This window comes from Schistocerca gregaria, chromosome 8 (genome assembly GCF_023897955.1).
Source record: "Schistocerca gregaria isolate iqSchGreg1 chromosome 8, iqSchGreg1.2, whole genome shotgun sequence".
Taxonomy (NCBI): domain Eukaryota; kingdom Metazoa; phylum Arthropoda; class Insecta; order Orthoptera; family Acrididae; genus Schistocerca; species Schistocerca gregaria.
Genome location: NC_064927.1, coordinates 7148355 through 7172462, shown reverse-complemented (window position 1 = coordinate 7172462; position 24108 = coordinate 7148355). Strand labels below are relative to the sequence as shown.

General features: G+C 45.2%; 11 non-coding genes across 11 annotated transcripts; all 11 read right to left on the bottom strand.

Annotated features, from left to right (window-relative positions):
* Window positions 1-1288: 1288 nt before the first annotated feature.
* Window positions 1289-1361, bottom strand: Trnak-cuu (transfer RNA lysine (anticodon CUU)). The gene has a single exon. It is a non-coding gene; the product is annotated as a tRNA-Lys (tRNA).
* A 5738-nt stretch (window positions 1362-7099) lies between these two features.
* On the bottom strand, window positions 7100-7172 carry Trnak-cuu (transfer RNA lysine (anticodon CUU)). Its single transcript has one exon. It is a non-coding gene; the product is annotated as a tRNA-Lys (tRNA).
* A 1430-nt stretch (window positions 7173-8602) lies between these two features.
* Window positions 8603-8675, bottom strand: Trnak-cuu (transfer RNA lysine (anticodon CUU)). The gene has a single exon. It is a non-coding gene; the product is annotated as a tRNA-Lys (tRNA).
* Window positions 8676-10105: 1430 nt separating this feature from the next.
* Window positions 10106-10178, bottom strand: Trnak-cuu (transfer RNA lysine (anticodon CUU)). The gene has a single exon. It is a non-coding gene; the product is annotated as a tRNA-Lys (tRNA).
* A 4225-nt stretch (window positions 10179-14403) lies between these two features.
* Window positions 14404-14476, bottom strand: Trnak-cuu (transfer RNA lysine (anticodon CUU)). Its single transcript has one exon. It is a non-coding gene; the product is annotated as a tRNA-Lys (tRNA).
* A 1439-nt stretch (window positions 14477-15915) lies between these two features.
* On the bottom strand, window positions 15916-15988 carry Trnak-cuu (transfer RNA lysine (anticodon CUU)). Its single transcript has one exon. It is a non-coding gene; the product is annotated as a tRNA-Lys (tRNA).
* Window positions 15989-17444: 1456 nt separating this feature from the next.
* Trnak-cuu (transfer RNA lysine (anticodon CUU)) lies at window positions 17445-17517 on the bottom strand. Its single transcript has one exon. It is a non-coding gene; the product is annotated as a tRNA-Lys (tRNA).
* A 1436-nt stretch (window positions 17518-18953) lies between these two features.
* Trnak-cuu (transfer RNA lysine (anticodon CUU)) lies at window positions 18954-19026 on the bottom strand. Its single transcript has one exon. It is a non-coding gene; the product is annotated as a tRNA-Lys (tRNA).
* A 1448-nt stretch (window positions 19027-20474) lies between these two features.
* Trnak-cuu (transfer RNA lysine (anticodon CUU)) lies at window positions 20475-20547 on the bottom strand. Its single transcript has one exon. It is a non-coding gene; the product is annotated as a tRNA-Lys (tRNA).
* Window positions 20548-22007: 1460 nt separating this feature from the next.
* On the bottom strand, window positions 22008-22080 carry Trnak-cuu (transfer RNA lysine (anticodon CUU)). The gene has a single exon. It is a non-coding gene; the product is annotated as a tRNA-Lys (tRNA).
* A 1451-nt stretch (window positions 22081-23531) lies between these two features.
* Trnak-cuu (transfer RNA lysine (anticodon CUU)) lies at window positions 23532-23604 on the bottom strand. Its single transcript has one exon. It is a non-coding gene; the product is annotated as a tRNA-Lys (tRNA).
* Window positions 23605-24108: the final 504 nt, after the last annotated feature.

Genomic DNA, 24108 nt, shown 5'->3' with positions numbered 1-24108 from the left:
GGCAGGAGCAGATATGTCTTCGCAGGAGGGTTGAGTGTCTACAGATGCTACACCTGAGTCGGTCGGTTGGTCGGTCGCTTGTGGGTCGGTATTCGTAGTAACTTCGGGGGGCGCAGTGGCACTTGCAAAACCGCGCGCTACGGCGACATACGTCACGGGCAGCGTTGACATAGCAGGGGGCCTGACGGCATCGCCGGCAGGCAGTTGCGCCACTCGCCTTTGAACACAGTCTGCACGAACGTGGCCTGGTAAATTGCAGACAGCACACGTTTTAGGTTGGTCATCATACATCACAACAGCTCTATATCCGCAGACGTTTATAAACGACGGAATGTGCTTCTGCAATTCGACTTTTAATTGGCGCACACCATTCAAAACAGGGAATTTGTGTGCAGCAGACCACCGTTCGGCAATATTACTCAAAACTTTCCCGTATGGAGCAATAACAGCATTTATCTGGTCACTTGTAATTTCAAAGGGAAGTTCAAAGACTCGCACGGTCCGAATACCTAGACCAGCATGGGCAACGGTAACCTCCCCAACATTTCCGTCAGCATGTTTAAATTTCAGAATGCCACCACAAGATCGAACTATCCTTTCACACAATTCTGGACTGGCAAGTTTCACGAAAACCACACTGTTCATAATCGAGAAATGTATGCCGATAATATCATCAAGTCCTATTTTAACATCATCCTCTAACCACTGTTCAACATCAAATGACCTCGGTCGGACAAAGTTGCGATCAAACGTGAATTTCAAAGTATCTTTTCGTTGCGGTTGCGACATCTCTTAAATCTTTTTCATGTCTACACAAATACTATAGACAGCGACGCGTTGCAGCAAGAGCAGAGACTTACCACGTGGAGCTAACGCAGCACAGCACACAGCACGGCACGTCCGACCTCCAGCGCAGCCGCTGGCTGACTACACCACTGAGCTAAAGAGGCGCGGCCTAGCGGTACTTTTGCGTACTTCGTCCTTACGGTCGTCTGGATCATCAGACATCAGCTGACAACACTTCATATTACCGACTAATATTTGCAGCTATGGCGACCCATTACTGCTTGGCTACACATCTGACACGTAACCGATGTCCTCTCCAAACAACAACACTTGCATTTCAGAACATGTCTTTCACACATGTCTACAAAATCACCTTCACCTTCAAATACAGTTTCCTTGCGACTGACAGAGGCGTAGGCAAAGTTTAAAGTTGCTATTTCCATTAGATCACGTTAATCAGAAGAACGGTAATTTACATCTGCAGCGGAACAACATTCCGTTCCGCCCAGCGTGGGGCTCGAACCCACGACCCTGAGATTAAGAATCTCTTGCTCTACCGACTGAGCTAGCCGGACTGCTTCGGTGAATACTTGCCGGGCAGCACGTCACACAGTACTCGTTTGGGTTGGGTGGTCCCATACAGAATCTCTCCATGCTGCCTAATGTTTTCCTAACGTCACACTCGTCACGTACTTCACTTTTATTTCATAATCATTTCTGAGAGGTAAGGAATTGCATGACAACCTGCAGAGCTAGTGGTGTCAAAATTAACACTCATACTTGATGTGACCCAAAAGGCGAACGAGTTACTTTCCGACGTTGTTTTAGATGTGCAAGTGCCAGTGGAAACTCGCGGTGACGGCACTCTGCCGACCATTTCGCTAGTTAACACCGGACTTGTAGTGTGTTTTTCAAGCTGAAGAGCATCTCCAAGCAGAAAATGGTCAACAGCAACATTCAGAAGGTTTCGTACTGCTCAAATGCTACATTAAAACGGTATGTTTCTTTTTCAGAACTGATAAAACACGAGCGTGACAGCATTCGAACCTGTAATCTTCAGATCCGAAGTCCGACGCCTTATCTATTAGGACACACAGTCACTGACGATCAAATGCAACTTGTATATGACTCATCTCGAAACGCTCACACCCCTGATAATTTGTGTTTTCGTTCTACACAGCCGCTGCCCTTGCTCTTTCCCACCCATTCGTTACATTCAACCTCTTACGTGACCGACCAAATATAGACTGGAAAACAAGACCACACACTTTGTGCATACGGAATCGAAGGCAGGGCGTGCCTCACCGCATTTGCCACGATGGCCATTTGCTACTTCTGCAGAAGCGGCGGCGGCGACGACGACGACGACGACGACGACGACGACGACGACGACGACGACGACGACCGCGAGAGGCTCTGACATATGTGACAAATACATCTATAAAATGTAATTCAGACTGCCTCGTCCCACCTTATGCTGAACCGCTTTGGCAAATGCTTTATCTGCGCCATTCGCCTTAATCACATCTGAGAGTAATTCTTAATAAAAGGCATGTCGCTAATTGTTCGTCATCACAGATACTGTTTGCTATACGGCCACGACGCGCAACTGATTTCCAAAATTCGACTTCTTCCTTTGAGGATGGCACTCACGACCCTTGGTTTACTAGTCCCGTGCTCTACCACTCAGCTAAAGAGGCGCATCCTAGCGGTACCTTTGCGTACTTCGTCCTTACGGTCGTCTGGATCATCAGACTTCAGCTGACAACACTTCATATTACCGACTAATATTTGCAGCTATGGCGACCCATTACTGCTTGGCTACACATCTGACACGTAACCGATGTCCTCTCCAAACAACAACACTTGCATTTCAGAACATGTCTTTCACACATGTCTACAAAATCACCTTCACCTTCAAATACAGTTTCCTTGCGACTGACAGAGACGTAGGCAAAGTTTAAAGTTGCTATTTCCATTACATCACGTTAATCAGAAAAACGGTAATTTACATCTGCAGCGGAACAAAATTCCGTTTCGCCCAGCGTGGGGCTCGAACCCTGACATTAAGAGTCTCATGCTCTACCGACTGAGCTAGCCGGGCTGCTTCGGTGAATACTTGCCGGGCAGCACGTCACACAGTACTCGTTTGGGTTGGGTGGTCCCATACAGAATCTCTCCATGCTGCCTAATGTTTTCCTAACGTCACACTCGTCACGTACTTCACTTTTATTTCATAATCATTTCTGAGAGGTAAGGAATTGCATGACAACCTGCAGAGCTAGTGGCGTCAAAATTAACACTCATACTTGATGTGACTCAAAAGGCGAACGAGTTACTTTCCGACGTTGTTTTAGATGTGCAAGTGCCAGTGGAAACTCGCGGTGACGGCACTCTGCCAACCATTTCGCTAGTTAGCACCGGTCTTGTAGTGTGTGTTTCAAGCTCAAGAGCATCTCCAAGCAGAAAATGGTCAACAGCAACATTCAGACGGTTTCGTACTGCTCAAATGCTACATTAAAACGGTATGTTTCTTTTTCAGAACTGATAAAACACGAGCGTGGCAGCATTCGAACGTGTAATCTTCAGATCCGAAGTCGGACACCTTATCCATTAGGCCACACAGTCACTGACGACCAAGTGCAACTTGAATATGACTCATCTCGAAACGCTCACACCCCTGATAATTTGTGTTTTCGTTCTACACAGCCGCTGCCCCTGCTCTTTCCCACCCATTCGTTACATTCAACCTCTTACGTGACCGAACAAATATAGACTGGGAAACAAGACCACACACTTTGTGCATACGGAATCGAAGGCAGGGCGTGCCTCACCGCATTACCACGATGCCCATTTGCTACTTCTGCAGAAGCGGCGGCGGCGACGACGACGACGACGACGACGACGACGACGACGACGACGACAGGCTCTGACATATGTGAGAAATACATCTATAAAATGTAATTCAGACTGCCTCGTCCAACCTTATGCTGAACCGCTTTGGCAAAGGCTTTATCTGCGCCATTCGCCTTAATCACATCTGAGAGTAATTCTTAATAAAAGGCATGTCGCTAATTGTTCGTCATCACAGATACTGTTTGCTATACGGCCACGACGCGCAACTGATTTCCAAAATTCGACTTCTTCCTTTGAGGATGCAACTCACGACCCTTGGTTTACTAGTCCAGTGCTCTACCACTGAGCTAAATAGGCGCGGCCTAGCGGTACTTTTGCGTACTTCGTCCTTACGGTCGTCTGGATCATCAGACTTCAGCTGACAACACTTCATATTACCGACTAATATTTGCAGCTATGGCGACCCATTACTGCTTAGCTACACATCTGACACGTAACCGATGTCCTCTCCAAACAACAACACTTGCATTTCAGAACATGTCTTTCACACATGTCTACAAAATCACCTTCACCTTCAAATACAGTTTTCTTGCGACTGACAGAGGCGTATGCAAAGTTTAAAGTTGCTATTTCCATTACATCACGTTAATCAGAAAAAAAAGGTGGCAGGAGGAACAAGACTTCTGGTCAGGTGAATACAGGGTTATAAACACAAAATCAAATAGGGGTAATGCAGGGGTAGGTTTAATAATGAATAGGAAAATAGGAATGCGGGTAAGCTACTACAAACAGCATAGTGAACGCATTATTGTGGCCAAGATAGACACGAAGCCCACACCTACTACAGTAGTACAAGTTTATATGCCAACTAGCTCTGCAGATGATGAAGAAATTGAAGAAATGTACGATGAAATAAAAGAAATTATTCAGATAGTGAAGGGAGACCAAAATTTAATAGTAATGGGTGACTGGAATTCGAGTGTAGGAAAAGGGAGAGAAGGAAACATAGTAGGTGAATATGGATTGGGGCTAAGAAATGAAAGAGGAAGCCGCCTAGTAGAATTTTGCACAGAGCACAACTTAATCATAGCTAACACTTGGTTTAAGAATCATGAAAGAAGGTTGTATACGTGGAAGAACCCTGGAGATACTAAAAGGTATCAGATAGATTATATAATGGTAAGACAGAGATTTAGGAACCAGGTTTTAAGCTGTAAGACATTTCCAGGGGCAGATGTGGACTCTGACCACAATCTATTGGTTATGACCTGTAGATTAAAACTGAAGAAACTGCAAAAATGTGGGAAATTAAGAAGATGGGACCTGGATAAACTGAAAGAACCAGAGGTTGTACAGAGTTTCAGGGAGAGCATAAGGGAACAATTGACAGGAATAGGGGAAAGAAATACAGTAGAAGAAGAATGGGTAGCTCTGAGGGATGTAGTAGTGAAGGCAGCAGAGGATAAAGTAGGTACAAAGACGAGGGCTGCTAGAAATCCTTGGGTAACAGAAGAAATATTGAATTTAATTGATGAAAGGAGAAAATATAAAAATGCAGTAAATGAAGCAGGCAAAAAGGAATACAAACGTCTCAAAAATGAGATCGACAGGAAGTGCAAAATGGCTAAACAGGGATGGCTAGAGGACAAATGTAAGGATGTAGAAGCTTATCTCACTAGGGGTAAGATAGATACTGCCTACAGGAAAATTAAAGAGACCTTTGGAGAGAAGAGAACCACGTGTATGAATATCAAGAGCTCAGATGGCAGCCCAGTTCTAAGCAAAGAAGGGAAGGTAGAAAGGTGGAAGGAGTATATAGAAGGTTTGTACAAGGGCGATGTACTTGAGGACAATATTATGGAAATAGAAGAGGATGTAGATGAAGACGAAATGGGAGATACGATACTGCGTGAAGAGTTTGACAGAGCACTGAAAGACCTGAGTCGAAACAAGGCCCCCGGAGTAGACAACATTCCATTAGAACTACTGACGGCCTTGGGAGAGCCAGTCATGACAAAACTCTACCAGCTGGTGAGCAAGATGTATGAGACAGGCGAAATACCCTCAGACTTCAAGAAGAATATAATAATTCCAATCCCAAAGAAAGCAGGTGCTGACAGATGTGGAAATTACCGAACTATCAGTTTAATAAGCCACGGCTGCAAAATACTAACGCGAATTCTTTACAGACGAATGGAAAAACTGGTAGATGCAGACCTCGGGGAGGATCAGTTTGGATTCCGTCGAAATGTTGGAACACGTGAGGCAATACTGACCTTACGACTTATTTTAGAAGAAAGATTAAGAAAAGGCAAACCTACGTTTCTAGCATTTGTAGACTTAGAGAAAGCTTTTGACAATGTTGACTGGAATACTCTTTTTCAAATTCTAAAGGTGGCAGGGGTAAAATACAGGGAGCGAAAGGCTATTTATAATTTGTACAGAAACCAGATGGCAGTAATAAGAGTCGAGGGGCATGAAAGGGAAGCAGTGGTTGGGAAAGGAGTGAGACAGGGTTGTAGCCTCTCCCCGATGTTATTCAATCTGTATATTGAGCAAGCAGTAAAGGAAACAAAAGAAAAATCTGGAGTAGGTATTAAAATTCATGGAGACGAAGTAAAAACATTGAGGTTCGCCGATGACATTGTAATTCTGTCAGAGACGGCAAAGGACTTGGAAGAGCAGTTGAACGGAATGGACAGTGTCTTGAAAGGAGGATATAAGATGAACATTAACAAAAGCAAAACGAGGATAATGGAATGTAGTCAAATTAAATCGGGTGATGCTGAGGGAATTAGATTAGGAAATGAGACACTTAAAGTAGTAAAGGAGTTTTGCTATTTAGGAAGTAAAATAACTGATGATGGTCGAAGTAGAGAGGATATAAAATGTAGACTGGCAATGGCAAGGAAAGCGTTTACGAAGAAGAGAAATTTGTTAACATCGAATATAGATCTATGTATCAGGAAGTCGTTTCTGAAAGTATTTGTTTGGAGTGTAGCCATGTATGGAAGTGAAACATGGACGATAACTAGTTTGGACAAGAAGAGAATAGAAGCTTTCGAAATGTGGTGCTACAGAAGAATACTGAAGATAAGGTGGATAGATCACGTAACTAATGAGGAGGTATTGAATAGGATTGGGGAGAAGAGAAGTTTGTGGCACAACTTGACTAGAAGAAGGGATCGGTTGGTAGGACATGTTTTGAGACATCAAGGGATCACAAATTTAGCATTGGAGGACAGCGTGGAGGGTAAAAATCGTAGAGGGAGACCGAGAGATGAGTACACTAAGCAGATTCAGAAGGATGTAGGTTGCAGCAGGTACTGGGAGATGAAGCAGCTTGCACAGGATAGAGTAGCATGGAGAGCTGCACCAAACCAGTCTCAGGACTGAAGACAACAACAACAATCAGAAAAACGGTAATTTACATCTGCAGCGGAACAAAATTCCATTTCGCCCAGCGTGGGGCTCGAACCCACGACCCTGAGATTAAGAGTCTCATGCTCTACCGACTGAGCTAGCCGGGCTGCTTCAGTGAATACTTGCCGGGCAGCACGTCACACAGTACTCGTTTGGGTTGGGTGGTCCCATACAGAATCTCTCCATGCTGCCTAATGTTTTCCTAACGTCACACTCGTCACGTACTTCACTTTTATTTCATAATCATTTCTGAGAGGTAAGGAATTGCATGACAACCTGCAGAGCTAGTGGCGTCAAAATTAACACTCATACTTGATGTGACTCAAAAGGCGAACGAGTTACTTTCCGAAGTTGTTTTAGATGTGCAAGTGCCAGTGGAAACTCGCGGTGACGGCACTCTGCCGACCATTTCGCTAGTTAACACCGGTCTTGTAGTGTGTGTTTCAAGCTCAACGGCATCTCCAAGCAGAAAATGGTCAACAGCAACATTCAGACGGTTTCGTACTGCTCAAATGATACATTAAAACGGTATGTTTCTTTTTCAGAACTGATAAAACACGAGCGTGACAGCATTCGAACCTGTAATCTTCAGATCCGAAGTCCGACGCCTTATCCATTAGGCCACACAGTCACTGACGATCAAGTGCAATTTGTATATGACTCATCTCGAAACGCTCACACCCCTGATAATTTGTGTTTTCGTTCTACACAGCCGCTGCCCTTGCTCTTTCCCACCCATTCGTTACATTCAACCTCTTACGTGACCGAACAAATATAGACTGGGAAACAAGACCACACACTTTGTGCATACGGAATCGAAGGCAGGGCGTGCCTCGCCGCATTTGCCACGATGGCCATTTGCTACTTCTGCAGAAGCGGCGGCGGCGACGACGAACACGACGACCGCGAGAGCCTCTGACATATGTGAGAAATACATCTATAAAATGTAATTCAGACTGCCTCGTCCCACCCTATGCTGAACCGCTTTGGCAAAGGCTTTATCTGCGCCATTCGCCTTAATCACATCTGAGAGTAATTCTTAATAAAAGGCATGTCGCTAATTGTTCGTCATCACAGATACTGTTTGCTATACGGCCACGACGCGCAACTGATTTCCAAAATTCGACTTCTTCCTTTGAGGATGCAACTCACGACCCTTGGTTTACTAGTCCAGTGCTCTACCACTGAGCTAAAGAGGCGCGGCCTAGCGGTATTTTTGCGTACTTCGTCCTTACGGTGGTCTGGATCATCAGACTTCAGCTGACAACACTTCATATTACCGACTAATAATTGCAGCTATGGCGACCCATTACTGCTTGGCTACACATCTGACACGTAACCGATGTCCTCTCCAAACAACAACACTTGCATTTCAGAACATGTCTTTCACACATGTCTACAAAATCACCTTCACCTTCAAATACAGTTTCCTTGCGACTGACAGAGACGTAGGCAAAGTTTAAAGTTGCTATTTCCATTACATCACGTTAATCAGAAAAACGGTAATTTATATCTGCAGCGGAACAAAATTCCGTTTCTCCCAGAGTGGGGCTCAAACCCACGACCCTGAGATTAAGAGTGTCATGCTCTACCGACTGAGCTAGCCGGGCTGCTTCGGTGAATACTTGCCGGGCAGCACGTCACACAGTACTCGTTTGGGTTGGGTGGTCCCATACAGAATCTCTCCATGCTGCCTAATGTTTTCCTAACGTCACACTCGTCACGTACTTCACTTTTATTTCATAATCATTTCTGTGAGGTAAGGAATTGCATGACAACCTGCAGAGCTACTGGCGTCAAAATTAACACTCATACTTGATGTGACTCAAAAGGCGAACGAGTTACTTTCCGACGTTGTTTTAGATGTGCAAGTGCCAGTGGAAACTCGCGGTGACGGCACTCTGCCGACCATTTCGCTAGTTAACACCGGTCTTGTAGTGTGTGTTTCAAGCTCAAGAGCATCTCCAAGCAGAAAATGGTCAACAGCAACATTCAGACGGTTTCGTACTGCTCAAATGCTACATTAAAACGGTATGTTTCTTTTTCAGAACTGATAAAACACGAGCGTGACAGCATTCGAACCTGTAATCTTCAGATCCGAAGTCCGACGCCTTATCCATTAGGCCACACAGTCACTGACGATCACGTGCAACTTGTATATGACTCATCTCGAAACGCTCACACCCCTGATAATTTGTGTTTTCGTTCTACACAGCCGCTGCCCTTGCTCTTTCCCACCCATTCGTTACATTCAACCTCTTACGTGACCGAACAAATATAGACTGGGAAACAAGACCACACACTTTGTGCATACGGAATCGAAGGCAGGGCGTGCCTCGCCGCATTGGCCACGATGGCCATTTGCTACTTCTGCAGAAGCGGCGGCGGCGACGACGAACACGACGACCGCGTGAGGCTCTGACATATGTGAGAAATACATCTATAAAATGTAATTCAGACTGCCTCGTCCCACCTTATGCTGAACCGCTTTGGCAAAGGCTTTATCTGCGCCATTCGCCTTAATCATATCTGAGAGTAATTCTTAATAAAAGGCATGTCGCTAATTGTTCGTCATCACAGATACTGTTTGCTATACGGCCACGACGAGCAACTGATTTCCAAAATTCGACTTCTTCCTTTGAGGATGCAACTCACGACCCTTGGTTTACTAGTCCAGTGCTCTACCACTGAGCTAAAGAGGCGCGGCCTAGCGGTACTTTTGCGTACTTCGTCCTTATGGTCGTCTGGATCATCAGACTTCAGATGAAAACACTTCATATTACCGACTAATATTTGCAGCTATGGCGACCCATTACTGCTTGGCTACACATCTGACACGTAACCGAAGTCCTCTCCAAACAACAACACTTGCATTTCAGAACATGTCTTTCACACATGTCTACAAAATCACCTTCACCTTCAAATACAGTTTCCTTGCGACTGACAGAATCGTAGGCACAGTTTAAAGTTGCTATTTCCATTACATCACGTTAATCAGAAAAACGGTAATTTACATCTGCAGCGGAACAAAATTCCGTTTCGCCCAGCGTGGGGCTCGAACCCACGACCCTGAGATTAAGAGTCTCATGCTCTACCGACTGAGCTAGCCGGGCTGCTTCGGTGAATACTTGCCGGGCAGCACGTCACACAGTACTCGTTTGGGTTGGGTGGTCCCATACAGAATCTCTCCATGCTGCCTAATGTTTTCCTAACGTCACACTCGTCACGTACTTCACTTTTATTTCATAATCATTTCTGAGAGGTAAGGAATTGCATGACAACCTGCAGAGCTAGTGGCGTCAAAATTAACACTCATACTTGATGTGACTCAAAAGTCGAACGAGTTACTTTCCGACGTTGTTTTAGATGTGCAAGTGCCAGTGGAAACTCGCGGTGACGGCACTCTGCCGACCATTTCGCTAGTTAACACCGGTCTTGTAGTGTGTGTTTCAAGCTCAAGAGCATCTCCAAGCAGGAAATGGTCAACAGTAACATTCAGACGGTTTCGTACTGCTCAAATGCTAAATTAAAACGGTATGTTTCTTTTTCAGAACTGATAAAACACTAGCGTGACAGCATTCGAACCTGTAATCTTCAGATCCGAAGACCGACGCCTTATCCATTGGGCCACACAGTCACTGACGACCAAGTGCACCTTGTATATGACTCATCTCGAAACGCTCACACCCCTGATAATTTGTGTTTTCGTTCTACACAGCCGCTGCCCTTGCTCTTTCCCACCCATTCGTTACATTCAACCTCTTACGTGACCGACCAAATATAGACTGGGAAACAAGACCACACACTATGTGCATACGGAATCGAAGGCAGGGAGTGCCTCGCCGCATTTGCCACGATGGCCATTTGCTACTTCTGCAGAAGCGGCGGCGGCGGCGACGACGACGACGACGACAACGACGACGACGACGACGACGACGACGACCGCGAGAGGCTCTGACATATGTGAGAAATACATCTATAAAATGTAATTCAGACTGCCTCGTCCCACCTTATGCTGAACCGCTTTGGCAAAGGCTTTATCTGCGCCATTCGCCTTAATCACATCTGAGAGTAATTCTTAATAAAAGGCATGTCGCTAATTGTTCGTCATCACAGATACTATTTGCTATACGGCCACGACGCGCAACTGATTTCCAAAATTCGACTTCTTCCTTTGAGGATGCAACTCACGACCCTTGGTTTACTAGTCCAGTGCTCTACCACTGAGCTAAATAGGCGCGGCCTAGCGGTACTTTTGCGTACTTCGTCCTTACGGTCGTCTGGATCATCAGACTTCAGCTGACAACACTTCATATTACCGACTAATATTTGCAGCTATGGCGACCCATTACTGCTTAGCTACACATCTGACACGTAACCGATGTCCTCTCCAAACAACAACACTTGCATTTCAGAACATGTCTTTCACACATGTCTACAAAATCACCTTCACCTTCAAATACAGTTTTCTTGCGACTGACAGAGGCGTATGCAAAGTTTAAAGTTGCTATTTCCATTACATCACGTTAATCAGAAAAAAAAGGTGGCAGGAGGAACAAGACTTCTGGTCAGGTGAATACAGGGTTATAAACACAAAATCAAATAGGGGTAATGCAGGGGTAGGTTTAATAATGAATAGGAAAATAGGAATGCGGGTAAGCTACTACAAACAGCATAGTGAACGCATTATTGTGGCCAAGATAGACACGAAGCCCACACCTACTACAGTAGTACAAGTTTATATGCCAACTAGCTCTGCAGATGATGAAGAAATTGAAGAAATGTACGATGAAATAAAAGAAATTATTCAGATAGTGAAGGGAGACCAAAATTTAATAGTAATGGGTGACTGGAATTCGAGTGTAGGAAAAGGGAGAGAAGGAAACATAGTAGGTGAATATGGATTGGGGCTAAGAAATGAAAGAGGAAGCCGCCTAGTAGAATTTTGCACAGAGCACAACTTAATCATAGCTAACACTTGGTTTAAGAATCATGAAAGAAGGTTGTATACGTGGAAGAACCCTGGAGATACTAAAAGGTATCAGATAGATTATATAATGGTAAGACAGAGATTTAGGAACCAGGTTTTAAGCTGTAAGACATTTCCAGGGGCAGATGTGGACTCTGACCACAATCTATTGGTTATGACCTGTAGATTAAAACTGAAGAAACTGCAAAAATGTGGGAAATTAAGAAGATGGGACCTGGATAAACTGAAAGAACCAGAGGTTGTACAGAGTTTCAGGGAGAGCATAAGGGAACAATTGACAGGAATAGGGGAAAGAAATACAGTAGAAGAAGAATGGGTAGCTCTGAGGGATGTAGTAGTGAAGGCAGCAGAGGATAAAGTAGGTACAAAGACGAGGGCTGCTAGAAATCCTTGGGTAACAGAAGAAATATTGAATTTAATTGATGAAAGGAGAAAATATAAAAATGCAGTAAATGAAGCAGGCAAAAAGGAATACAAACGTCTCAAAAATGAGATCGACAGGAAGTGCAAAATGGCTAAACAGGGATGGCTAGATGACAAATGTAAGGATGTAGAAGCTTATCTCACTAGGGGTAAGATAGATACTGCCTACAGGAAAATTAAAGAGACCTTTGGAGAGAAGAGAACCACGTGTATGAATATCAAGAGCTCAGATGGCAGCCCAGTTCTAAGCAAAGAAGGGAAGGTAGAAAGGTGGAAGGAGTATATAGAAGGTTTATACAAGGGCGATGTACTTGAGGACAATATTATGGAAATAGAAGAGGATGTAGATGAAGACGAAATGGGAGATACGATACTGCGTGAAGAGTTTGACAGAGCACTGAAAGACCTGAGTCGAAACAAGGCCCCCGGAGTAGACAACATTCCATTAGAACTACTGACGGCCTTGGGAGAGCCAGTCATGACAAAACTCTACCAGCTGGTGAGCAAGATGTATGAGACAGGCGAAATACCCTCAGACTTCAAGAAGAATATAATAATTCCAATCCCAAAGAAAGCAGGTGCTGACAGATGTGGAAATTACCGAACTATCAGTTTAATAAGCCACGGCTGCAAAATACTAACGCGAATTCTTTACAGACGAATGGAAAAACTGGTAGATGCAGACCTCGGGGAGGATCAGTTTGGATTCCGTCGAAATGTTGGAACACGTGAGGCAATACTGACCTTACGACTTATTTTAGAAGAAAGATTAAGAAAAGGCAAACCTACGTTTCTAGCATTTGTAGACTTAGAGAAAGCTTTTGACAATGTTGACTGGAATACTCTTTTTCAAATTCTAAAGGTGGCAGGGGTAAAATACAGGGAGCGAAAGGCTATTTATAATTTGTACAGAAACCAGATGGCAGTAACAAGAGTCGAGGGGCATGAAAGGGAAGCAGTGGTTGGGAAAGGAGTGAGACAGGGTTGTAGCCTCTCCCCGACGTTATTCAATCTGTATATTGAGCAAGCAGTAAAGGAAACAAAAGAAAAATCTGGAGTAGGTATTAAAATTCATGGAGACGAAGTAAAAACTTTGAGGTTCGCCGATGACATTGTAATTCTGTCAGAGACGGCAAAGGACTTGGAAGAGCAGTTGAACGGAATGGACAGTGTCTTGAAAGGAGGATATAAGATGAACATTAACAAAAGCAAAACGAGGATAATGGAATGTAGTCAAATTAAATCGGGTGATGCTGAGGGAATTAGATTAGGAAATGAGACACTTAAAGTAGTAAAGGAGTTTTGCTATTTAGGAAGTAAAATAACTGATGATGGTCGAAGTAGAGAGGATATAAAATGTAGACTGGCAATGGCAAGGAAAGCGTTTCTGAAGAAGAGAAATTTGTTAACATCGAATATAGATCTATGTATCAGGAAGTCGTTTCTGAAAGTATTTGTTTGGAGTGTAGCCATGTATGGAAGTGAAACATGGACGATAACTAGTTTGGACAAGAAGAGAATAGAAGCTTTCGAAATGTGGTGCTACAGAAGAATACTGAAGATAAGGTGGATAGATCACGTAACTAATGAGGAGGTATTGAATAGGATTGGGGAGAAGAGAAGTTTGTGGCACAACTTGACTAGAAGAAGGGATCGGTTGGTAGGACATGTTTTAAGACATCAAGGGATCACAAATTTAGCATTGGAGGGCAGCGTGGAGGGTAAAAATCGTAGAGGGAGACCGAGAGATGAGTACAGTAAGCAGATTCAGAAGGATGTAGGTTGCAGCAGGTACTGGGAGATGAAGCAGCTTGCACAGGATAGAGTAGCATGGAGAGCTGCATCAAACCAGTCTCAGGACTGAAGACAACAACAACAATCAGAAAAACGGTAATTTACATCTGCAGCGGAACAAAATTCCATTTCGCCCAGCGTGGGGCTCGAACCCACGACCCTGAGATTAAGAGTCTCATGCTCTACCGACTGAGCTAGCCGGGCTGCTTCGGTGAATACTTGCCGGGCAGCACGTCACACAGTACTCGTTTGGGTTGGGTGGTCCCATACAGAATCTCTCCATGCTGCCTAATGTTTTCCTAACGTCACACTCGTCACGTACTTCACTTTTATTTCATAATCATTTCTGAGAGGTAAGGAATTGCATGACAACCTGCAGAGCTAGTGGCGTCAAAATTAACACTCATACTTGATGTGACTCAAAAGGCGAACGAGTTACTTTCCGACGTTGTTTTAGATGTGCAAGTGCCAGTGGAAACTCGCGGTGACGGCACTCTGCCGACCATTTCGCTAGTTAACACCGGTCTTGTAGTGTGTGTTTCAAGCTCAAGAGCATCTCCAAGCAGAAAATGGTCAACAGCAACATTCAGACGGTTTCGTACTGCTCAAATGCAACATTAAAACGGTATGTTTCTTTTTCAGAACTGATAAAACACGAGCGTGACACCATTCGAACCTGTAATCTTCAGATCCGAAGTCCGACGCCTTATCCATTAGGCCACACAGTCACTGACGACCAAGTGCAACTTGTATATTACTCATCTCGAAACGCTCACACCCCTGATAATTTGTGTTTTCGTTCTACACAGCCGCTGCCCTGGCTCTTTCACACCCATTCGTTACATTCAACCTCTTACGTGACCGAACAAATATAGACTGGGAAACAAGACCACACACTTTGTGCATACGGAATCGAAGGCAGGGCGTGCCTCGCCGCATTTGCCACGATGGCCATTCGCTACTTCTGCAGAAGCGGCGACGACGACGACGACGACGACGACGACGACGACCGCGAGAGGCTCTGACATATGTGAGAAATACATCTATAAAATGTAATTCAGACTGCCTCGTCCCACTTTATGCTGAACCGCTTTGGCAAAGGCTTTATCTGCGCCATTCGCGTTAATCACATCTGAGAGTAATTCTTAATAAAAGGCATATCGCTAATTGTTCGTCATCACAGATACTGTTTGCTATACGGCCACGACGAGCAACTGATTTCCAAAATTCGACTTCTCCCTTTGAGGATGCAACTCACGACTCTTGATTTACTAGTCCAGTGCTCTACCACTGAGCTAAAGAGGCGCGGCCTAGCGGTACTTTTGCGTACTTCGTCCTTACGGTCGTCTGGATCATCAGACTTCAGCTGACAACACTTCATATTACCGACTAATATTTGCAGCTATGGCGACCCATTACTGCTTGGCTACACATCTGACACGTAACCGATGTCCTCTCCAAACAACAACACTTGCATTTCAGAACATGTCTTTCACACATGTCTACAAAATCACCTTCACCTTCAAATACAGTTTCCTTGCGACTGACAGAGACGTAGGCAAAGTTTAAAGTTGCTATTTCCATTACATCACGTTAATCAGAAAAATGGTAATTTATATCTGCAGCGGAACAAAATTACGTTTCTCCCAGCGTGGGGCTCAAACCCACGACCCTGAGATTAAGAGTCTCATGCTCTACCGACTGAGCTAGCCGGGCTGCTTCGTTGAATATTTGCCGGGCAGCACGTCACACAGTACTCGTTTGGGTTGGGTGGTCCCATACAGAATCTCTCCATGCTGCCTAATGTTTTCCTAACGTCACACTCGTCACGTACTTCACTTTTATTTCATAATCATTTCTGAGAGGTAAGGAATTGCATGACAACCTGCAGAGCTAGTGGCGTCAAAATTAACACTCATACTTGATGTGACTCAAAAGGCGAACGAGTTACTTTCCGACGTTGTTTTAGATGTGCAAGTGCCAGTGGAAACTCGCGGTGACGGCACTCTGCCGACCATTTCGCTAGTTAACACCGGTCTTGTAGTGTGTGTTTCAAGCTCAAGGGCATCTCCAAGCAGAAAATGGTCAACAGCAACATTCAGACGGTTTCGTACTGCTCAAATGCTACATTAAAACGGTATGTTTCTTTTTCAGAACTGATAAAACACGAGCGTGACAGCATTCGAACCTGTAATCTTCAGATCCGAAGACCGACGCCTTATCTATTAGGCCACACAGTCACTGACGACCAAGTGCAACTTGAATATGACTTATCTCGAAACGCTCACACCCCTGATAATTTGTGTTTTCGTTCTACACAGCCGCTGCCCTTGCTCTTTCCCACCCATTCGTTACATTCAACCTCTTACGTGACCGACCAAATATAGACTGGGAAACAAGACCACACACTTTGTGCATACGGAATCGAAGGCAGGGCGTGCCTCGCCGCATTTGCCACGATGGCCATTTGCTACTTCTGCAGAAGCGGCGGCGGCGGCGGCGACGACGACGACGACGACGACGACGACGACGACGACGACCGCGAGAGGCTCTGACATATGTGAGAAATACATCTATAAAATGTAATTCAGACTGCCTCGTCCCACCTTATGCTGAACCGCTTTGGCAAATGCTTTATCTGCGCCATTCGCCTTAATCATATCTGAGAGTAATTCTTAATAAAAGCATGTCGCTAATTGTTCGTCATCACAGATACTGTTTGCTACACGGCCACGACGGGCAACTGATTTCCAAAATTCGACTTCTTCCTTTGAGGATGGAACTCACGACTCTTGGTTTACTAGTCCAGTGCTCTACCACTGAGCTAAAGAGGCGCATCCTAGCGGTACATTTGCGTAATTCGTTCTTACGGTCGTCTGGATCATCAGACTTCAGCTGACAACACTTCATATTACCGACTAATATTTGCAGCTTTGGCGACCCATTACTGCTTGGCTACACATCTGACACGTAACCGATGTCCTCTCCAAACAACAACACTTGCATTTCAGAACATGTCTTTCACACATGTCTACAAAATCACCTTCACCTTCAAATACAGTTTCCTTGCGACTGACAGAGACGTAGGCAAAGTTTAAAGTTGCTATTTCCATTACATCACGTTAATCAGAAAAACGGTAATTTACATCTGCAGCGGAACAAAATTCCGTTTCGCCCAGCGTGGGGCTCGAACCCACGACCCTGAGGTTAAGAGTCTCATGCTCTACCGACTGAGCTAGCCGGGCTGCTTCGGTGAATACTTGCTGGTCAGCACGTCACACAGTACTCGTTTTGGTTGGGTGGTCCCATACAGAATCTCTCCATGCTGCCTAATGTTTTCCTAATGTCACACTCGTCACGTACTTCACTTTTATTTCATAATCATTTCTGAGAGGTAAGTAATTGCATGACAACCTGCAGAGCTAGTGGCGTCAAAATTAACACTCATACTTGATGTGACTCAAAAGGCGAACGAGTTACTTTCCGACGTTGTTTTAGATGTGCAAGTGCCAGTGGAAACTCGCGGTGACGGCACTCTGCCGACCATTTCGCTAGTTAACACCGGTCTTGTAGTGTGTGTTTCAAGCTCAAGAGCATCTCCAAGCAGAAAATGGTCAACAGCAACATTCAGACGGTTTCGTACTGCTCAAATGCTACATTAAAACGGTATGTTTTTTTTTCAGAACTGATAAAACACGAGCGTGACAGCATTCGAACCTGTAATCTTCGGATCCGAAGTCCGACGCCTTATCCATTAGGCCACACAGTCACTGATGACCAAGGGCAACTTGTATATGACTCATCTCGAAACGCTCACACCCCTGATCATTTGTGTTTTTGTTCTACACAGCCGCTGCCCTTGCTCTTTCCCACCCATTCGTTACATTCAACCTCTTACGTGACCGACCAAATATAGACTGGGAAACAAGACCACACACTTTGTGCATACGGAATCGAAGGCAGGGCGTGCCTCGCCGCATTTGCCACGATGGCCATTTGCTACTTCTGCAGAAGCGGCGGCGGCGACGACGACGACGACGACGACGACCGCCAGAGGCTCTGACATATGTGAGAAATACATCTATAAAATGTAATTCAGACTGCCTCGTCCCACCTTATGCTGAACCGCTTTGGCAAATGCTTTATCTGCGCCATTCGCCTTAATCACATCTGAGAGTAATTCTTAATAAAAGGCATGTCGCTAATTGTTCGTCATCACAGATACTGTTTGCTATACGGCCACGACGCGCAACTGATTTCCAAAATTCGACTTCTTCCTTTGAGGATGGAACTCACGACCCTTGGTTTACTAGTCCAGTGCTCTACCACTGAGCTAAAGAGGCGCATCCTAGCGGTATATTTGCGTTATTCGTCCTTACGGTCGTCTGGATCATCAGACTTCAGCTGACAACACTTCATATTACCGACTAATATTTGCAGCTATGGCGACCCATTACTGCTTGGCTACACATCTGACACGTAACCGATGTCCTCTCCAAACAACAACACTTGCATTTCAGAACATGTCTTTCACACATGTCTACAAAATCACCTTCACCTTCAAATACAGTTTCCTTGCGACTGACAGAGACGTAGGCAAAGTTTAAAGTTGCTATTTCCATTACATCACGTTAATCAGAAAAACGGTAATTTACATCTGCAGCGGAACAAAATTCAATTTCGCCCAGCGTGGGGCTCGAACCCACGACCCTGAGACTAAGAGTCTCATGCTCTACCGACTGAGCTAGCCGGGCTGCTTCGGTGAATACTTGCCGGTCAGCACGTCACACAGTACTCGTTTTGGTTGGGTGGTCCCATACAGAATCTCTCCATGCTGCCTAATGTTTTCCTAACGTCACACTCGTCACGTACTTCACTTTTATTTCTTAATCATTTCTGAGAGGTAAGGAATTGCATGACAACCTGCAGAGCTAGTGGCGTCAAAATTAACACTCATACTTGATGTGACTCAAAAGGCGAACGAGTTACTTTCCGACGTTGTTTTAGATGTGCAAGTTCCAGTGGAAACTCGCGGTGACGGCACTCTGCCGACCATTTCGCTAGTTAACACCTGTCATGTAGTGTGTGTTTCAAGCTCAAGAGCATCTCCAAGCAGAAAATGGTCAACAGCAACATTCAGACGTTTTCGTACTGCTCAAATACTACATTAAAACGGTATGTTTCTTTTTCAGAACTGATAAAACACGAGCGTGACAGCATTCGAACCTGTAATCTTCAGATCCGAAGTCCGACGGCTTATCCATTAGCCCACACAGTCACTGACGACCAAGTGCAACTTGTATATGACTCATCTCGAAACGCTCACACCCCTGATAATTTGTGTTTTCGTTCTACACAGCCGCTGCCCTTGCTCTTTCCCACCCATTCGTTACATTCAACCTCTTACGTGACCGACCAAATATAGACTGGGAAACAAGACCACACACTTTGTGCATACGGAATCGAAGGCAGGGCGTGCCTCGCCGCATTTGCCACGATGGCCATTTGCTACTTCTGCAGAAGCGGCGGCGGCGACGACGACGACGACGACGACGACAACGACGACGACCGCGAGAGGCTCTGACATATGTGAGAAATACATCTATAAAATGTAATTCAGACTGCCTCGTCCCACCTTATGCTGAACCGCTTTGGCAAAGGCTTTATCTGCGCCATTCGCCTTAATCACATCTGAGAGTAATTCTTAATAAAAGGCATGTCGCTAATTGTTCGTCATCACAGATACTGTTTGCTATACGGCCACGACGCGCAACTGATTTCCAAAATTCGACTTCTTCCTTTGAGGATGGACGTCACGACTCTTGGTTTACTAGTCCAGTGCTCTACCACTGAGCTAAAGAGGCGCGGCCTAGCGGTACTACTGCGTACTTCGTCCTTACGGTCGTCTGGATCATCAGACTTCAGCTGACAACACTTCATATTACCGACTAATATTTGCAGCTATGGCGACCCATTACTGCTTGGCTACACATCTGACACGTAACCGATGTCCTCTCCAGACAACAACACTTGCATTTCAGAACATGTCTTTCACACATGTCTACAAAATCACCCTCACCTTCAAATACAGTTTCCTTGCGACTGACAGAGACGTAGGCAAAGTTTAAAGTTGCTATTTCCATTACATCACGTTAATCAGAAAAACGGTAATTTACATGTGCAGCGGAACAAAATTCCGTTTCGCCCAGCGTGGGGCTCGAACCCACGACCCTGAGATTAAGAGTCTCATGCTCTACCGACTGATATAGCCGGGCTGCTTCGGTGAATACTTGCCGGGCAGCACGCCACACAGTACTCGTTTGGGTTGGGTGGTCCCATACAGAATCTCTCCATGCTGCCTAATGTTTTCCTAACGTCACACTCGTCACGTACTTCACTTTTATTTCATAATCATTTCTGAGAGGTTAGGAATTGCATGACAACCTGCAGAGCTAGTGGCGTCAAAATTAACACTCATACTTGAGGTGACTCAAAAGGCGAACGAGTTACTTTCCGACGTTGTTTTAGATGCGCAAGTGCCAGTGGAAACTCGCGGTGACGGCACTCTGCCGACCATTTCGCTAGTTAACACCGGTCTTGTAGTGTGTGTTTCAAGCTCAAGAGCATCTCCAAGCAGAAAATGGTCAACAGCAACATTCAGACGGTTTCGTACTGCTCAAATGCTATATTAAAACGGTATGTTTCTTTTTCAGAACTGATAAAACACGATCGTGACAGCATTCGAACCTGTAATCTTCAGATCCGAAGTCCGACGCCTTATCCTTTAGGCCACACAGTCACTGACGACCAAGTGCAACTTGTATATGACTCATCTCGAAACGCTCACACCCCTGATAATTTGTGTTTTCGTTCTACACAGCCGCTGCCCTTGCTCTTTCCCACCCATTCGTTACATTCAACCTCTTACGTGACCGACCAAATATAGACTGGGAAACAAGACCACACACTTTGTGCATACGGAATCGAAGGCACGGCGTGCCTCGCCGCATTTGCCACGATGGCCATTTGCTACTTCTGCAGAAGCGGCGGCGGCGCCGACGACGACGACGACGACGACGACGACGACGACGACGACGACGACCGCGAGAGGCTCTGACATATGTGAGAAATACATCTATAAAATGTAATTCAGACTGCCTCGTCCCACCTTATGCTGAACCGCTTTGGCAAATGCTTTATCTGCGCCATTGGCCTTAATCACATCTGAGAGTAATTCTTAATAAAAGGCATGTCGCTAATTGTTCGTCATCACAGATACTGTTTGCTATACGGCCACGACGCGCAACTGATTTCCAAAATTCGACTTCTTCCTTTGAGGATGGAACTCACGACCCTTGGTTTACTAGTCAAGTGCCCTACCACTGAGTTAAAGAAGCGCGGCCTAGCGGTACTTTTGCGTACTTCGTCCTTACGGTCGTCTGGATCATCAGACTTCAGCTGACAACACTTCATATTACCGACTAATATTTGCAGCTATGGCGACCCTTTACTGCTTGGCTACACATCTGACACGTAACCGATGTCCTCTCCAAACAACAACACTTGCATTTCAGAACATGTCTTTCACACATGTCTACAAAATCACCTTCACCTTCAAATACAGTTTCCTTGCGACTGACAGAGACGTAGGCAAAGTTTAAAGTTGCTATTTCCATTACATCACGTTAATCAGAAAAACGGTAATTTACATCTGCAGCAGAACAAAATTCCGTTTCGCCCAGCGTGGGGCTCGAACCCACGACCCTGAGATTAAGAGTCTCATGCTCTACCGACTGAGCTAGCCGGGCTGCTTCGGTGAATAGTTGCTGGGCAGCACGTCACACAGTACTCGTTTGGGTTGGGTGGTCCCATACAGAATCTCTCCATGCTGCCTAATGTTTTCCTAACGTCACACTCGTCACGTACTTCACTTTTATTTCATAATCATTTCTGAGAGGTAAGGAATTGCATGACAACCTGCAGAGCTAGTGGCGTCAAAATTAACACTCATACTTGATGTGACTCAAAAGGCGAACGAGTTACTTTCCGACGTTGTTTTAGATGTGCAAGTGCCAGTGGAAACTCGCGGTGACGGCAGTCTGCCGACCATTTCGCTAGTTATCACCGGACTTGTAGTGTGTGTTTGAAGCTCAAGAGCATCTCCAAGCAGAAAATGGTCAACAGCAACATTCAGACGGTTTCGTACTGCTCAAATGCTACATTAAAACGGTATGTTTCTTTTTCAGAACTGATAAAACACGAGCGTGACACCATTCGAACCTGTAATCTTCAGATCCGAAGTCCGACGCCTTATCCATTAGGCCACACAGTCACTGACGACCAAGTGCAACTTAAATATGACTCATCTCGAAACGCTCACACCCCTGATAATTTGTATTTTCGTTCTACACAGCCGCTGCCCTTGCTCTTTCCCACCCATTCGTTACATTCAACCTCTTACGTGACCGACCAAATATAGACTGGGAAACCAGACCACACACTTTGTGCATACGGAATCGAAGGCAGGGCGTGACTCGCCGCATTTGCTACGATGGCCATTTGCTACTTCTGCAGAAGCGGCGGAGGCGACGACGACGACGACGACGACGACGACGACGACGACGACCGCGAGAGGCTCTGACATATGTGAGAAATACATCTATAAAATGTAATTCAGACTGCCTCGTCCCACCTTATGCTGAACCGCTTTGGCAAAGGCTTTATCTGCGCCATTAGCCTTAATCAAATCTGAGAGTAATTCTTAATAAAAGGCACGTCGCTAATTGTTCGTCATCACAGATACTGTTTGCAATACGGCCACGACGTGCAACTGATTTCCAAAATTCGACTTCTTCCTTTGAGGATGGAACTCACGACCCTTGGTTTACTAGTCCAGTGCTCTACCACTGACCTAAAGAGGCGCCTCCTAGCGGTACTTTTGCGTACTTCGTCCTTACGGTCGTCTGGATCATCAGACTTCAGCTGACAACACTTCATATTACCGACTAATATTTGCAGCTATGGCGACCCTTTACTGCTTGGCTACACATCTGACACGTAACCGATGTCCTCTCCAAACAACAACACTTGCATTTCAGAACATGTCTTTCACACATGTCTACAAAATCACCTTCACCTTCAAATACAGTTTCCTTGCGACTGACAGAGACGTAGGCAAAGTTTAAAGTTGCTATTTCCATTACATCACGTTAATCAGAAAAACGGTAATTTACATCTGCAGCGGAACAAATTTCCGTTTCGCCCAGCGTGGTGCTCGAACCCACGACCCTGAGATTAAGAGTCTCATGCTCTACCGACTGAGCTAGCCGGGCTGCTTCAGTGAATACTTGCTGGGCAGCACGTCACACAGTACTCGTTTGGGTTGGGTGGTCCCATACAAAATCTCTCCATGCTGCCTAATGTTTTCCTAACGTCACACTCGTCACGTACTTCACTTTTATTTCATAATCATTTCTGAGAGGTACGAAATTGCATGACAACCTGCAGAGCTAGTGGCGTCAAAATTAACACTCATACTTGATGTGACTCAAAAGGCGAACGAGTTACTTTCCGACGTTGTTTTAGATGTGCAAGTGCCAGTGGAAACTCGCGGTGACGGCACTCTGCCGACCATTTCGCTAGTTAACACCGGTCTTGTAGTGTGTGTTTGAAGCTCAAGAGCATCTCCAAGCAGAAAATGGTCAACAGCAACATTCAGACGGTTTCGTACTGCTCAAATGCTACATTAAAACGGTATGTTTCTTTTTCAGAACTGATAAAACAAGAGCGTGACAGAATTCGAACCTGTAATCTTCAGATCCGAAGTCCGACGCCTT